Below are 17,963 nucleotides of genomic sequence, written 5' to 3' on the forward strand. Positions count from 1 at the left end.
TTATTGTTCCCTTGAGTAAATGCAATACTTTATGAAGCTATAGATCACTTTCATGGTCCTGAATCATGTTTAGTAGTTTCTTACAAATCAAGTAAGTAAAAGCTATAAAACCCCATCATTTAGTGTCCACCTCAGTTCACTCATTTCAGATCACTACTGGCCTCTGAGTTAATTAGGGAACGTTTTAAAGCTTTATTGCCTCATTTGTGCTGTAACAGGGAAGGTAGGGCTATAGAGGAATTTGCCTTTCTTCAGCTGAGTTTAAAGCTGTAGAATTACAGATGAATATGAATGCTGTAAGTACAAACTCCATGTGTGTAGCTCCATCCCCCTGACATCACAGGGATTTTTAGATCTGGACAAACTGCCTGTCTGTTAGCCATATAGTCTCAGGATGCTTGTAAAGCTGTTGAGTTTCCTCATCAAATGTCCCTGTGAGATGACCTTGTTCATTCCAGTTCCACCCCGTCATTGTCCATTACTTGGCAATATTTCATCCCTTCTCTCACTTCTTGTACTGACCCCATGCTACCAGACCGTGTATAGCCTTACCTGTATACTTGCACACCAAAACCACAGTGACTCTGCTGATACAGTCTCTCTCTGTGACTATGAAGAGGCTTTAGGTGTGAGGTTAGGTCTGGGCTTTACCTAAAGATGAATGCTAGCTACAAACAGTTAGCTGATTGCATGCCCTTGTTTTCAATACATGCTAGCCTGCCTTCCCTCCCTTCATGCTCCACCAAAAGACGCAGTGCCTGAATCATTGCTTGCAGAGAACTGTTATTAAATACTCGTTTTATTTGAATGGTAGAATTTAATTGCAGTAGAATTAATCTATTATTTATCTGCTAAAAACCAAATGTTAAAAATAACCTATAGATAAAATTCAAAAGCAGCTGAGGAGGGAAGGTGACAAATGTTATACTTATAGCAAAAGTATATGTTTGCTTAGTAGCAAAACTTTAGGGCTAAACGTCTGATACTAACCGTGATTGTAGGTATGGTTAGGTTGGTCACTCCTTTCACCGAAGAAAATTCCAATGTACGTGGTAGGTAGGAGGTTAGAATATGTGACACAGCTTTTCTTCACTTGCATACTAAGAATTTCCCTCCTGGTGTAAATTAATTGAAATAAACATCTAACAAATACTGTTCTGTGAATGCTTCAAATTCAGAATAGGAACCATTTAAAATAAAACAGAGCTGAACTCCAGACCAAGCCTTTGGGTAGACAGCTGCCTGCTTATGTCAGCATTTGACTTCGCAGACATTCTATCCAAATGCTTTTGTGTAAGGGCTCAGCTTTCTTTAAACACTTTGGCCAATTTAATCTTGGCTGAAAATATAACCGCTAGCTCTATGGCGACTGTTTGAGTTGGCTGCAGGGAAGAAGTCAGTTCCTGGCTAGGTAGTATTGATAGGAGGAAGATCAGATTTCATGTATGAGGGTGTTCCCTGTAAATCTTAGGCATGATCATTTGAAAAACATCATGCCTAAGTAATGATTACTAGTTAAGCATGTCCTGGTCATTTCCAAAGGGAAATGTGGAATTTGGAAGATGGTCTTATTTTGATTCCATGGGTTTTAAATATGTGTCCTGACAGAAGAATGGGAGCTCCTTGCTGAAGCTTGGAAAGGGGTGAGATTAAATCAGGGCTGGATTATCATGCTTATCATGCTTTGTTTTCCGCAGCTTTGATGGATAAGCTGGTATTTCGTACATTCTGGCCATGGCACAAGACCAGAAACTTTCTTTAGAGACACAGGTAGAAGTTCCCGCTGCTCCTATGATTTTGTTATTGTCAGCAGCAAATTGAAAGTCCAGTGAGGAGACAAAGCATCAACAGTGGATATTTTAAGTATTCCTAGTATGTAATTAATTCTCTTTGGCAAAATGGACCTAATTCAAAACAACAGTGTGAGGCAAGCTCTTAAGTTCTGCTTTTGGGTCATGTGCAATGCAGAGCATGTCCATGCTGTTTTCTAGCTCCAAACAACAGCAGCTGAACTTTGACATATTTAGCTACCTATTTCCAAGTTTTCTGTCTGCACTCCGTTGTTGCATTTTCTCATATCAACAGATTGCCAGGAGCAATATTGGTAGATTAGTTTACAAATGGATGCAGTAGATTGTTATAGTCGCTTGTTTTCTCTCAGTTCTGAGCGTTATTGTACCAATTTATTGTTCAATAAGGAGCACTTACAGTTCATATCAGGATTTTATAGAGCTTCTTCCAAGCTAATTCAATGTTTTTCTCATGCTGGATTGGACTTTGAAAAGGCTATTGATCTTGAATGATTTTTTCGCTTCTGGATTCTCTTTACAGTGTTTTCATTTTCCAGCATTACTAGATATTTTTTGATAGGTGTCAAGGGACCTTATCCACACCATTTTGGAAGAGGTCACAAATTGGATTCCTTCCCTATTAAAAACTAGTAGAAAGCAAGTCTGAGCTTCGGACTAGAGGAGAAGCAAAGAAACAAACAAACACAAAACCCAGAAACAAACAAACAAACAAAAAACTCTCACTCCTGATTTACTGTGTTTTTGCTATGACAAGTAGTTAATTTGGAAGAGACTTCCTACTCCTACTCAGCTGAAGACAAACTTCTTTTCAGCTTATTCTACCTCACCAAGATATCTGTACATGGCATAGCTATTCATCTACATATGATGTATTGCCAAAAAAAAGCCATTTGAGAACACCTTTTCAGGTGTTAAAAATAGTGAAGGATGAAAGTTGGAAGAATCCATTGCTTAAAGCTCATATGTATTCACTACCTACAACTGCTATAGGAAGCTAACAGTCCTGTAACTTTCTCATTTTGCTTTCAGAACTGTGTGGAAAAAGAATATTGTTTGTACAACTTTTTCAGAAATATGAAGTAGATTATTTCCTCCTTAAGGAAGAGAAATTACGTTGGGGGTGTGGGGGAAGGAGACACCTGTCCTTCTACTCTTCTTATTTCTCTTATTCTCAGAAAAGAACAATCAGGCTACTCTTTCATAATAGCAAGATTCAAACTAGGATCCAGGTGTCAGTAGCTTGAAGAAAGGCAAATAAAATAAGAAAGAAAAATAAACCTGAACTATAAAGTCTCAGAAGAGCATGAACAGGAGTGATAAACAATGTCTAAAGGCACTGGAATATTAGTGACAAGCCATGGTTCAATATTTCAAGTTATCATTGAGACTTTCGTGGAGATATGCTTCCTTCACACCTATTTCAACACTTGCATAACTATTCAATTGTCTGAGCAATTTTCAAGTTTTCTTTTTCACTTTCCTGAAATCAAGTATGTGTTTACTTAATTCTGAAATATGTAAAGAACAGACTTATTTTGTATACAATACTGTACATTCTTTATCCAAAGAATCTCAAAGCTTTCATTAAAATGGCATACAGCTGAGCATTAAGTCTGAACACACTCTAGTAAAACAGCATGTTACTGAACACAGCAATCAATCTGAGGTAATAGATTAAGTCTTTCTTCTGAAAGTCATCACTGAGTAAAAGTCAAACTATAAAAAATGTATTTAATTATTTAATCTCATGTAAAAAATGCCTCTAAATGGGTCAAAAACTGATCTGGCATAACAAAAAAATGTCCCAATTCTAAAGGATACAAGCTAACATATTGGGATGATACAAAAAGAAGCTTTGGAAGAGCACAGCAAGTGACCACAATCCCAAAATGAAGAAAGATGGCACAGGCAACGTTCACTGTCTAAAGTCCTGTATATACTATGATAACACTCCCATTATCAGGTGGGTTGTGGACCTTTTAAATTTGCCTCAGTTCTCAGAGAAATACTGGCCTAAGGATGATATGAGTTTTTTGTCCTGTGTGAAGCAAAGCTAATCTGCCTAAACTTCAAGACTGGTCTATTGGCATATTCAGCCACCACATAGTTGAAACCTGAGGTAGTCTGGAACATGGTAGGGAGAACATGAAAATTATTCCTTACCCATCTGAGTTCTTGCTTCATGTATCCCATACAATTTCTACAGTAGTTCTGGTATTCCTTGTGAAGTTAAGTCTTTAGATGTTAAATTGCTGGATTATGGAGGAAAAAAGTTTATTGCAAGTGCAAGCTGAAGGAACTGTATGCCAGTCTCTCATCTTCTATAAGGTAACAGGTACTCAACTTCTATTCTAATGCTAATATTTCTCAAGTATAAGAGTCATTTTTAGAAATTATTTTCCCTCTAGCTAGTCATACTTGACACTGGTGAGGCCATGTCTAGAATACTGTACCCAGTTTTGGGTCCCTGAGGTCAAGGTATATGTGAGAAGGGTCTGGCTGGAGGATCAACAAGGTGGTCAGAGCTCTAGATCATGTGGCCTACCAAAAGAGGTTGAGGGACCTCAGATTTCGCCCCAATTATTTCAAGGACAGTTACAAAAATGATGGAGACAAACGCTAGATTCTTGCTAGTTCCAGACAATCTAACCAGGGACAGTGGCCAGAACTTGCAGCTTGGGAGCTTCAGGTTGGACACTATAATAAATAAATAAATAAATAAATCTTGGAGAAACACACAACGCTGCAACAAGTTACCCAGAGAGACCATAGAATCTCCATCCTTGAAAGTTGTCAAGAAATGGCCTTGAGTCATTTATTTTTGGAAGTTTTCAAGACAAAAAAATTCAAAGATTTTTAAGCAAAGACAAAACTGACCTGACCTAACATCGGTGATAATCCTGCTCTGAGTGGGATGTTAGATTAGATGACTTCCAAAGGTCTCTTCCAAATCATCTTTCTGTAATTCTGTAGGTACTTCTATCCTAGAAGTCAGTTTTAACCCAATTCCTTCATAACCTTCCGTGTGAAGCCCTAGCACAAGTCTTTTAGCCTGTGCCAAAATAATTTCCAGCACTTGTGTGCTGCTTCCCAGAAAGTAAGGTCAGCTGCTTTGCCAGATCTGAACAGAGTTTCTGGTTCACTTTCTTCTTCTACAATTTCTAAGTCAAATTTTAAAACAGCATTCTTAAAGAAAAGAGTACAAGCAGATATTTGACCCTGATCTTATACATAACCTAGACTAAAACGTAGAGATGGAGAATCAGCTGTGTCCCTAAGCATTTTGTTTCAATGAGTAATGATGTTTAGTATTTAAGATGGGCTGCAGTTATCATTTTAATTTGCTTGCATTTATCTTCAAGTGATTACTCCTTATGAATTTTTTTCTTTTTTAGATAAGAACATCCTTTACTGCTCAGTATTTTTGTGTACATCTTACTTGGGCAACAATATATAAGCGCAAATATATGTGCTCATTTAAATCCTGGAGACACTCAGAAAGATTACATCAGTTCTGCAGCAGTCTAATATAACTGTGTTTCTGACTAGAATTTCAGAAGGGTTCAGGATAGTTAGGTAGTTCGTTCTTACTACACCTTCCACTGCTTTTGAAAATCTGAGTATTAATTTGTAGGACAGCAATATGCCTTTCAGCCAGTAATAGGTGAGACTTTGTTAGTATCAGTTGTCCTATGAATCATACTTCTGGATAGTCTCAACTCCACCAAATCCTTGGATTACTACTTCAAAACCAGGTCTGTGTCTTGACAGAAGCAATCACCTCTGTCCTAGTCTTGAGCTTCAAATTACTGAAGGTTAGAGCATATTCTTCTCTCTTGCAGCTTTATACCAACAAATGCCTTAACATTTTAATTTTCAAAGACACATTTGCATCCAAATTAAGCCCTAGCTTTGGATACAGTAACAAACCAATGACATTGCATAATCTTCCCTCATGCATTTTTGAAGAGAGCATTATCCCTTTCTAACAGTTTATGTCCTCAGTGATATTATCTGAAGAATTATAAAATTACTTGATAAAGCTTTCTTGATATCACACTGTGGGACACCATTAAATATTGGAAAATTTCTGTCACTACTGCAAAATATAAATTGCATAATATAAATAATGCATAATCTAAATCTAAATCTAAAGCTAAATATAAATTCCTTGGCAGCTGAGATTTATTTGTTGGAAATAGTTTTTCTATTTGTTTTCAATTTGATTTGCTGTTACGTGTTAGTCTATAGTTTCAGGAGATGGTTGTCTCCTTCCCTTACTAAAGCTTGAATGACATTTTCACTTTAATTTCAGTTAAAATGATTCAATCACTAAGGCTCAGTAGCAATAAAAGAAAAAAATGCAGTGATATCACTGTTGCTTTAATTTACATAAAGAAGAAATCATTTATATTTATAAAAAGATCATCTTAGCAGTGTGTAGTATGAAAACAACTTCCATCTCTTTCCCAGGCAAATGGAAACCCATGGATATGAAAGCAATGATTAAAGTTTGAGGAAGATAATGAGAGATTTTGTTGTTCAATGAATGCTGCAAATACCATTCTGTCAGCCACTGCAGAACTATTGCTGATTTCAACATTTTTTAGTTTCCCAATGGAGTTATGAGTCCCTGTAGAGTTGAAGTATATTTTTAGTAGCCTTTCACAGACCCCTGAGAAGTAATCCACCAACCCCAGGGAGTTGTCTAAAGTAACATTGGAATAGGTTTATGTGCTCAAAAACATGCATGAACAATTTAGACTGTAAATAAAAAAAAGTGCCATCCTTTTATCATGACTTCATACAGCATCTGGAAAAAAAGCCAATTGATGCACAATTATTTTCAAGTACCACTGCAAGGAAAATTTAAAAACCCTATAATTATATGTAAATAATACACATGTTTGTGGTATAACTTTATTTGTAAAGGCAATGGTGAGAAAATTAAATTGAAAGATTCTACTTCTCCCCTATAGAATCTCAGACCAAAGTGTATATGTGGATACAGATAAGTAAATGCAAACATAAGAGATTTTTTAATTGAGAGTTTTTAACTTTGCAGATATTATTTTTGTTTTCTTGTTACTATTACTAAGATTTAGAACTTGCATCTACTGGATCATTCTAAACTTTCTGATTATTTTGCTGCCTGTAGTGTAACACATGTGGATGCTAGCTAGGAAAATTCTTTTATCCAGTTTGTAAATATATCTTGATATCATCCAATGAAAAAGTGTTGGAGAGCTGAAGAGGATAGTATCTTTATACCTTAAAATGGTTTATTGAAAAATAATGAAAGAAAGACGCAAGAAAGAACAGATAATATCAAAAAACTTGCCAAAATTTTGTTAAAATATATGACAGACGAACAGTACTGAATTTCTTCAGCCAGGCCCAGAAGGGAACTTCAATGTCTTTCTGTCTATGAGAAACAGATTCAAGTCTAGCACAAATGGGTTTCTTGAGTCAGAATGTTTGAGCCAACTCAACTATACAATGTGAAAGCAAGTCATTTATACAGCAATACTTGAAATAAAAGCAAATGGAAGGGAACTGTTAATTCTTGTCAGTATCAATTATGTTGAAAATACTACCATTTTCTCTTTCTAACGATGGGATCATAATCCACACTAAAGTATATGTTAGCTTAAGCTGAATGGGGAATTATTAGGCTTCATGTAAGTAGTCTATAAAATCAGCATTACTTTGTTACTGGAAGATTATGCAGTCTGATTAATGGAAAAGACCCAACTGGACTAAACACTGTATTTTATTGGCTCTTTAGTTAACAGCCTGCAGTGGACAGTCATCTGGACTACATTTGAAATACAGCTGAATGGAACCTAGCTTAATGAAAACCCACAGGCTAGAAAGTGAATGTTACAAAGCAGAGCACAGAGCAGTTAGTGCACTCAGCACCCACTGACTGTTTTATAAATTAGTGAAAGAATGCCAGAAAATCAAAACAATCTGAAAATACATTTCCTGTCCCTCAGACATGGGTACTTCAATCCCTCAATCCAATATTTCTTTTCTGTGCCAGGTAACAAGCCGGCATCTTTATCTGACATCTTCATCTGTGAGGTCAGTGAGCATCTATGTGGTCTACTCCCATTCTGATAAATTCCTCTAGCGCAGGAAAATCTCTCGTATGTTTTTCTAGAGGTCCAGACAAGCCATGAAAGAGCCACCCAGCCTGCAACTTCATTGGACCCAAAGAAACAGGGTGAGAATGTCATATGGAGCATAGAAGAAGATGGGGACTTGGACTGGGACTCAGGCACTAATAAACCTGCAGTGCATTGAACCTATCCTACAGCATCAATGAGATTTTTCGGTCAGCAAGTGTGTCAGATGTGTAATTTGCAAACATATCACCATTTGTTCTTGCCACTCTTTCCAAGCTGGAGCCTCCCTAGCCAGGCTGATTTCACCTGCAGCTCTCCACATGGCTCAAAACTTTTCTAGCTTGCTGACTCACAGCTCTCCTTAGTCCAAGCACATCAGTACTGAGTAGCCCAGGACACTTTTACTAGTCGTTTGCCTAATACTCCTAATTGTATACATCCCACCCGTTTTGTGAAGTTACATATGGATTGTAGAACACGCAGCACACAAGGCCAAAGAGCTCAACCATCTGTGGACACTGTGGTCAAGGGTGTCACATTCCTGCTTTTCCTTACAAGAGATCCTCTGTGTTTTTGAACAGTTCAAAGCCTTTTGAAAAGCAGTATGATGTGTAGCTGGATTCCTCCTTGCACAGCCTGAAACCTTTCATGCTTCCATAACCTGGACACCTATAGCATTGTGAGCGTACAACCAATTTTATTGCATCTTCAAAAGAAGCAAGATTGTTCTGAATATTTTAGCAACGACACTTTCCTACCTCCCAGCAATAAAGATGTAAAAGTTTAACTTCAAAATTACCTGCTTTGGATAATAACACTTTTTTTCAGGTCTGCTGGTTGTTTTTTTTTCTTTGAAAAGGTTGTGCACATACTTTGGCAGTTTAGGCTTTGAATGACCTTGGCAAATGTTCATCTGTGGCAAACAGCCTGTTAACATAACAATAATGCTGACCTCGAACTAATTCCTCTCCAAGAATGCAAATTACAGAAGTTCACATGGAAGTGAAAGAAACAATTCAGTTTTACATTGTTTTCAATTGCCTCACACCTGCTGTTGGGTCTGGTACGACAGATTAAAAACACAGTAAGATACAGCAGGAGAGATCTTAGGTCAGCGCTGTGATAACAACTGATGTTTGTTTGTTTTGCATCAAAAAAATGATCATTTCCTCACTGAAGACTGTTGATAAGCACCCCTGGGGCTTTTGGTTGTATTCCAGATGAAATTAATCTTTCTGCATGATGTCATATAAAGAAATTAGCGTCCCTCATTGTCGATTTCTGTTTAAAGGCTAATTGAATGTGGGTTGATTTTTTTTTCAACTTTTTTTTGTTAAGACAATTTATTAGATAAATATGGTAGAGTTTCCTTACATTTGTGTGTAGTCTTTCTAAAAGTAACGGAATGGTTGATAAAAGTGTTTCAGGAAAAAAAACAGTGCAGACTTTCATCATATTAGAAGTAAACAGGGGTAAGAAATCATCATGGTATTTTCTTTCTTTTCAAATGATCTGTCATAATCACATATGAATACAAATGAAGCCACAGGCATCTTGTCAAACATTCTGCATCTATTGCATTCACAAGAATTTTTTTCCATACCTCAGATGGTGTGTATAGAATTAAGCAAATAAAGGACATTCATAGCAACAGGAAAATGGAGGGAAAGGCAGTGAGCTGAAAGAACAAATGCAAGCAGCGTGGACTTCCATATACCTCCCTTCCTCCAGGTCTTAACTCATAGAAGATGCTGATCCTGCCTCCTTTTTTTTTCATCTCCCAGAAGTTAAATGAACTTTATTAAGGACATTGCAAACTTCCAAAAACCTTGAAGATAAAGCGAGTTGTTCCTCTCTAATGAGAAATGGATATTATAGGTCTGGGCAAGGTCTGAAGATGTAGCTAGCATGTTGTAGTTCAGCATGTAACTAGCAAAGTTGTGAGAAAATGTATAATGTTCTTTGAATTATACCATTTCAGGAGCTGGTATATGTTGATGGGTAATAAGTGAGTCCCAAGGAATTATAGCATTTTCATGGCCAGCTCCATCTGCCTCAGTGCTTCTTTGATCTATTGCTGGAGCACAAATGAGACTGCTTGATGATTTGAAGACTGAAGCTTCATATACAGTGGGACTTGATAGCTAAAAGGTACATCTTTGTACTCAGTGAAATTCAGTACACTTCATTTTAGACCAGCAATGGAGAAATAGAAAGATTCTGGGAGATTTCTTTACTTTTTCTGTAAATATTAATTCACATTCTTAATGAGTGTGCTGGTGGGTTCTGGTTCTAGTTTTCATCTTCTGTGAAGACTGTAAAATATGAAAGACCATAAAGCAAGAATTGCTTTTAAAGGTATTCTCACAACATGAATCTCAAATATAGGGAGCATTTCAAGAAAACACACTTTGCCTTCGTGGCATGTGCCACCACTTCAAATTTTCTCACAGAATATGTTTCGCACATATTGACTTTATTAAAATTCTAGATTTTTATAAAGTTTAAACATCTCTCTTTTAATAAGGTTCAAATGTTATTTTACTTCTTGAAATATAAACAAATAATAATATAATAGATGGATCTAAAAAAAGGCAAAATTAAATACTAATTTTATCAAATTCCTAAAACAAAATACTTTATATGTGCTTCTCTGGAGTCTCATTTTGACTCTTTTGGTCCAATTCTGAACATAAAAATCAGTTTTTAACTTTCATATTTTCCCATGAAACAAAAATCCAGTTTTCCAGCTGTTTCTATATCTATGTAAAATTGTTCTTGAGATTTCTGCTCAGACAATAGAATGGCATATGAAAAATTCATGAGAATATCTGGGGAAATCATGATATATTCCTCAAGCTGAAAAAAAAAATCCTCAATTAATATGTTATACACTGCAAATCATTCCCCCACTGGTAGCGACATAAAGTTTTTTGATGATGAGATGGAAAGGAAAGTTTCTGAAGGTTTTCTTGCTTCTGCTGGATAAAGACAAACAGAGCACAAGCCCACTGGGGCTAGCGCATGAAATAACCATAGAAAGGAGCCTGGAACTCATAAGGTCATTTACTTTAAATTGTTTTCTTTGCCAGACTTTAAAGAAAGAAAAAAAATTAACCTTACTTTCAATGGTGGTGGAATGATAAATTCTTTCCTAAAGCTGAGTTTTGTTTCATTGGATAAGACTTTGAGAAGTACAGATACAAACAAACAAATAAACAAAAAGTTTTAAACCATGTGGAGTGAATATTTCTTTAAACTGACCTAAATCAAGAGTAAGACTTGAAATTGATTAAACAGTGTGGTATTTATAACTGATTAAAAGTGAGCCCGGTTTTTTACAAAGGCAGTTATATTAGCAGAGTTGCAAATCTCTTCCCTTAACTCCTATGTAATTTTCTGTCCATTTTGAGATCTCAACCATGCTGTGTCCCAGTGTTCACACAAGCAAGAATAAAATATCAGAAGAGTGGTGTTCTCTGCAAGAGTAAATCTGTATACCTCCTTGAAAGCAATCACTTTGATTAAAATCACCTAAGGGTCTTCTGTATTATTTTTAATGTAAATATATAGATATTTAATTTTAGACATTTTAATATAAAACAATAAATAAAAAAAAGCAGAAGTACAAACAAGTTATTTTTCTCTTTGAAGGTTGTGTAAGGAATAAGATACCACTACACTTCGATATCACTAGCTGGATTTAATCCATGTGGTGCCACAGTTTAAGGGTCTCAGCCTGAGTCATTTAACTTTTTTAGGAAGCTTTAGGAAGTTCATTTGCAAGACATTGTAAACTGAAATGCTGCTGCGGAGGTGACAGATGATGTCTTGTTTATAGTTTAAAAGCAGTATCATTTAACAGGTGATTCATTTTGTCTGTTTGTTCACATCTTTTAATTCAATTGACCTCCAGCTTTTAGAGGAGATAAGGGGATTGGGATTTCTCTTTGGAAATTTTGACTTGGATATGCTTTTACTGTATAATTCTAGCAGCTGGTAGTTAAGCACTTATTGTATTATTCCCAAGTGTTTAGTTGCTTTCATTCTTTCATCCAATTTTTAAGCTCAGGAAAGGCAATACTAATAACTTCTGACTCAGTGTGCTATTAAAATACTGTCTGAGTACCTTGTTTAAGCGTGACTGAGGTGGCATTTTTCTCTCCCTTGTAAAATTATGTAATCGTTGAAATAAATTCCTTCTTTAATATACGAGAAAATATGATAACATAATTAAGAGGTATAAAAGAACCAAAAGCCGTAAGAATGTAACAATTGAGGATGTGATTCTAATCAGTAAATATCAGTGGTCTTTCACTTCACCAGTCAAAAAGCTTTTCATTCGTACTTGCTTTTGCAGTTATATACACTGATAGATATTATAACTATCACTCACATCTACCAATCAGTTAATTGTAAATTCAAAGGGTCACAACTGGTGGCAAATGGTATGACTTTAATTTATACTCATGTTGGTTATAATTACTACTTTGTCAAAAAATAAGTATCATGGGTTTTTTCTTCAACACTTTAAAAGTTAAACACAAATCAAACTTTCTTCTGCTCTTTCCCCTTAAATGGTAAGATCTCCAGGCCAATGCACCTTTTCTTCTTTACACGTTGTACAGCATTTTCCCCAATAAAGCCTTCCAGTATAAATAACCTTACGGTCAATCCCTGGGTTGATATCCAGAATTTGGTTTTCTGGCCTCCTGCAGACAAACTTGGATTTGTTTCTTTTCTATTTCAAAATTGGCTGATGACATTAGTGACCAACTGCAAAGACAGACATGTGGGGAAGAAAGGGAGCCCATGTTACATATTCACTTTCAGCATATGGCAGCTTTACTGGCAAATCCTTGAAGCACTTCTGAACAACTACTGAAGTTTCATTGTTACTAGCATCCACCTACTTTTGCAATGATTACCTAAGACAGTCCATTTTTTATCTGGCCTTGCTTTTCAGCGTGTGCCATGATTATAAACCCAGTTAGCAAAAAAGTCTCTAAAATATTTATAAAGTCTTATATCTCAGGTTTGATTCTTCAGGTTTGGAAACCTGAAGAAACCTATTTGCTCCTGAAGGAACACATGCTGAAAGAAATAGAATTTCTTCATTTTATTTTTCTCTGCATGTTCTGTGCTGGTATTTGGGATTAGATCCAGCCGAGGGTTGCATGTTCAGCATAGCAGCAGTTGTATACAATACATAAGGAGAATCACTTGCCTCAAAACACAAAGTAAAGCAGGAATGAAAAATGTAAGAGTAATAAGCGTGCAAAAGTACAAAAGTAAGGAGAATTTTTCCCTTCCCTCACCTCTTCAGAGTGTACCAATTCTGGAGATTGTGGTGGGGGGTGAGAGCCCAAATGACCTCTGGGAAAGAGAGAATCTGAGCAGATGTTTCCTACATCCCAGATGCTTCAGTCATGAGGCTATGGGGAAAAGAGGAGCCATTGCCATGGGGTTAAGTATGCCTTAAGTTTGCCAATTGGACCAAGCAAGGAAAGTAAGCTAGGCAAGACAACTCCTGGTTTGTGTCTCTGTAAGCTCACTACAGAGAGAATTAGAGTTGGATGGAAACATTGTGAAAAAACCCCAGAATTGAATAAAAAAGTGTTAATTCATTCAGGCCAGAATGGCTGGACTGTAATGTTAAAGGTTCAATTAACTTCTCCTATCTCAGGAAAGTTTAGGAGCAAAACCTTCTGATCTCCAGGCAGGTCAGGCGCTGTTCTGGGAACTTTTTAAGCTTTAAGTCCCCAGCCCTAACACAGCATGGTAAGGAGTCTCTGGGGTGTCATTAGCTGCTTATATTAGCAGTGAAGGCTAAGAGTCAGTTCCTTTGAGTAGCTATCCAGACTAAGATTAGAGTTCAGAAACATCAGACAAAATTGTTGTCATGCAATCCAGTTCAAGAAAAGAAAAGAAAAGAAAAGAAAAGAAAAGAAAAGAAAAGAAAAGAAAAGAAAAGAAAAGAAAAGAAAAGAAAAGAAAAGAAAAGAAAAGAAAAGAGAAAAGAGAAAATAATTTCCTGCAAACAGGAAAACCTGCTTTTAAGCCAAAATTTAGTTAAAATACACTGCTTCTTTCTTTCTTTAGGATGTAGTTTTATATCAGTGTTAGGCCTGTGTTAAAAAGCCAAATACCTTGTCTGTTATTAGTTTATTTTGATATAAACTAGAGATAAGGAAGAAAAAAAAAGAAAAAAAAAAGGAAAAGAGCCAATCCTATGTGATTATCCATTTTTTTGGTGGCCACCAGAAATTTCTGTATAAGCACAGTCACTTACTAACCCAACCCATATTTAATGTAGACATAGTCTGCATTACATTCTCTGAGAATGCGATGAGTAAATGCCCGTCAATCAGCCAGCCGACTGATACAGCTCTGAACTTCCTTCTGTGCCAACTTCAGTCATTCAACTTGGGCAGCTCTCCGGGCACAGCTGACAGCATCTCTCAACAGAAAAACAAGCCTGGAGCTTGGGCCTCCATCCCTGCAATGCAGCTAATTCTTTGTTTCATTATGGAAATGGCTTACTTTCCGCTATTAAGTCTGGTTTACTGCCATCCTAGGAGGATGTATGGAAAATTCCTATGTATCCCCTATGGAAATATATTACCAGTTTATTATAGCATTTCCTCATACACGTTATATTTTCTTAGACCCTCAGGGGGAGAATTGCCTTACACTGTTCTCAGGAATTTAAAAACTCAATTGGATCTGGACGTATTGTGTTCTAACACTAAGTTGATCTTTCATTTGATTATCATTTAGTTTCTGGAAATGATACATGGTCTCTGTTCTTATTCCCTGCTAAAATTTGGTGAATAAAACTAATGAAAAGTAACACAAGGATACTGATTGCAGATTTCTGCAACCCTTGATGAAAAATGTCAGACAACCTGGAAAATTAAGAATAGTTAAGTACACATTTGACAGAGCCAAATCTGAACACTTTTCAAGATAATGTGCTTAGGGCAAAGCAATGCACAAAAATCAAAATAGTTGAAAACTGTTAATGAGGTAAATTATAATATCCCTCTTTTCATCATAGGAAAATTATCTCCATCTTACATTTCAAAGACTACTGAGTAATGTAAGGTCACTATAAAAGATTATTCAGAAGTATAGGCACAAAAATTTTTGAAGAAACTTTGTTTCTGCAGGACACATTTCATTGCATATTGCTTTTTATGACAGTTTCCACATTTAGAGAAAATAAATCATAAAGTCTGTGTGTGAGTAGTATTCTGCAACATCATGGGCAACTGTCTAGACTATGTAGATAACCAGTTTAACTAGGCTTTTTACCCAGACATTTCTAAATACATGCAAAATTCACCACGTCTCTCAGGGTAGGAATTCATCCTAACAGTAGAGCCAGCTGGAAAAACTCAACTCCCACTGGCCCAGAACATGTTTCCAATGATAAGACTGCAATTCTGATGTGACTTCATTTCAGTGCATTGCTCCAGATTTCTAAGAGTTTAAATGAGAGTAACTAAAAAAAGAAAAAAAAAAAAAAAGGAGGAAAAAAAAGAGTCATTGAAAGGCTTGATTGATTTATGTGCAGTTTGAAGATCATCAGAAAATGAAAAAATCTGACAGATGTCACACCCTTTGTGGGCATCATTTGTGTGATTTTTTAGTAGTTTGTTCAGTATTTGTTTCTGTGGTCAACTGGCATAGGGGTCCACTGTATAAAAAGGTTCACAGTATTCAGGCTATATGTTGAACTGTATAACTTGTATGTATATGGGACAAGGTCTTCAGCCAAATTTCTATAATTTTTTTATTGCCTGAAATGAAAAAAGGGCTTTATAATGCAAAGTGTCAGGCAACCTTAAGATCAGGCAGCAGTGATAGCCTGCCAACTGTAATATTTTCAGATGAGCAGGCTTTGTTAATTCCCAGTAGGCTTATGGAGGAGATGATCTGGGGGAGTCATTAAATTCTACTATCTTTCCAAAGTGAAACTGAAGGTTAATTAATTCTGCAAAAGAGGTTCATGATTATAGCTTACACAATATGAATAATTACCATACTAGTCTGTTTTTCTTGATTTGCACCAAGTGAATAAAATGATCTTTCACAAAAAATGATAAGGAAGATTATTTTTCTAGCGATATAGTAGTATAATTTCATAGTATTTATTTAGTGATTTGGCTTATAAAATTTGGGAAGCTTTGAGATGCTAGAGTTTGATCATGTGTAGAGTTTGAGCGTGTCTTTGTTGATCCAATGTCTCAGTATGAAATAGATTTGATCTTATATCTATGAAACTTATTTCTCTAGATAATGTGTAATAATGTAATGACTATCAGTCACAGACTGGTGAACTAGGTTGCATATGTTTGCATTTGTCATGCTCTAATGTGCTTGGTGCAGCTTGACAAAACTAATGACCTCTACCATTTTTCCACAAAATAAAATATCTTTATCATTCTTCTTTGTTATTTTCCTTATTGAGCAAGAAGGATCTCTTCCCCTACTAAAGTACTATTGGTTTCTAGCAGAAAAAAAGGGAAAAAAACACTAAGGAACACCGTGAAATGAATGTCTTCTTTTCTCAATAGAAAAATATAATCCTACATCTACTAAAATATGATTTTAAACCTAGCTAAGATGTGTTAAAAATTTGTTCATTATACTATTGAACACAAAACTGGCTACACCAGACAGTCAGGTGTTAGCTGGGTGTTCATTGTTACTTCTCATCACAAAGGGAGTAGCAAGGTTACACATCTGAAAAACAGCTGGGTACTCTGAACCCACCAATTTCAACAACTTTATAGTTAAGTCAAAGTGTATTCAAAATATCCAACTTGATAATTCTGGTTCTTTTTAGAGGAAGCTTTTCTACCTGGGAAGGGTGTTTTACACCCAATGTAATACCCTTTGAAGTCAGTGGAATTGAGGGACATGTTTTAGTGCTATGCTGAATTGAGGTGAGCCCATGGATAGCCTCAGACCCTGTCCTCAGCCTGGCTCTTTACAGGTAGGCTCTGTCTCACAAGTTCCACCTGAATTTGCACAACTGAGTTTCAGCATATTTTGAAGGAGTTTGCAAAGGTTTTGGATGTTACAAGGTATCAGCTAGAACCCCATCACCTTTAAAACATGAGATTTCATAGTACTGCATGTTTTCCTGCATCTGCTTGTCTGAACTGTAAGATGTGAGGATGAGAAAGTGAAGAGATAATCCTCAGATTTGCAGTGCTAATTTGTATATGACAAGATAAGACTAGCTGGTAGGTACTTAGTAGATGCTGAGTCAAAGGGAAAGGCAGTATTTTTTCTTTATTTCTCAGAGAAAGTGGGGGAGTGTATTTTCAATGTTTTTTCAAGGAGTTTCAAGTTAGCAAATAAGCATCATTATGGAACATTGTTCTCTAAAATTACAGTAGAGAAAGCACTGAAGAATGTGGTAATGGTTCATATTCATTGTGCAAATGGATGTTTTAACCTTATGCTGGACTTCTAAGGTTTAGATCTTTCTCTCAAGTACACTAATATCAAATGACAAATAATTCCTCCAGTATCAATACTGTTTATGCAGTAAATTGTATGGCGTAATTCATCTTACGCTCAGGCTTGTGGCATTTGCTTTTAAAAAATACCATTTTCAGAGCAACCAGATACAAATGTTTGGCAATTTATTTATTTAAATTGCCTTTTTAACAGACAGTTTTCCAGGATAATAAGGTGAGATCATCCATGTTTATGTAAATTTCAATTCCTTGAGTGCTTTAGGAACATACCCTCACCAGGAGGCATATTTTCAGTTTTCCAATGATTAATGTGACAAATGCTGAGAGAGGAAACCCTTTAATCACAAAAGAAATTGATTGTGTTCAGTAAGCCCATTAAGATACTTCTCACATTCCCAGGTGGTCTCTTGGAATAACTGGTCTTAATTATAGCCTTTTTAGAAATAATGGCTGTGTGTTACTTTTCCAAGTACCCTGAGAGATTAATATTAGCTATTTTGGGGTATAGATAATTCACCTTTTAG

This window comes from Gavia stellata, chromosome 2 (assembly GCF_030936135.1).
Source record: "Gavia stellata isolate bGavSte3 chromosome 2, bGavSte3.hap2, whole genome shotgun sequence".
Classification (NCBI taxonomy): domain Eukaryota; kingdom Metazoa; phylum Chordata; class Aves; order Gaviiformes; family Gaviidae; genus Gavia; species Gavia stellata.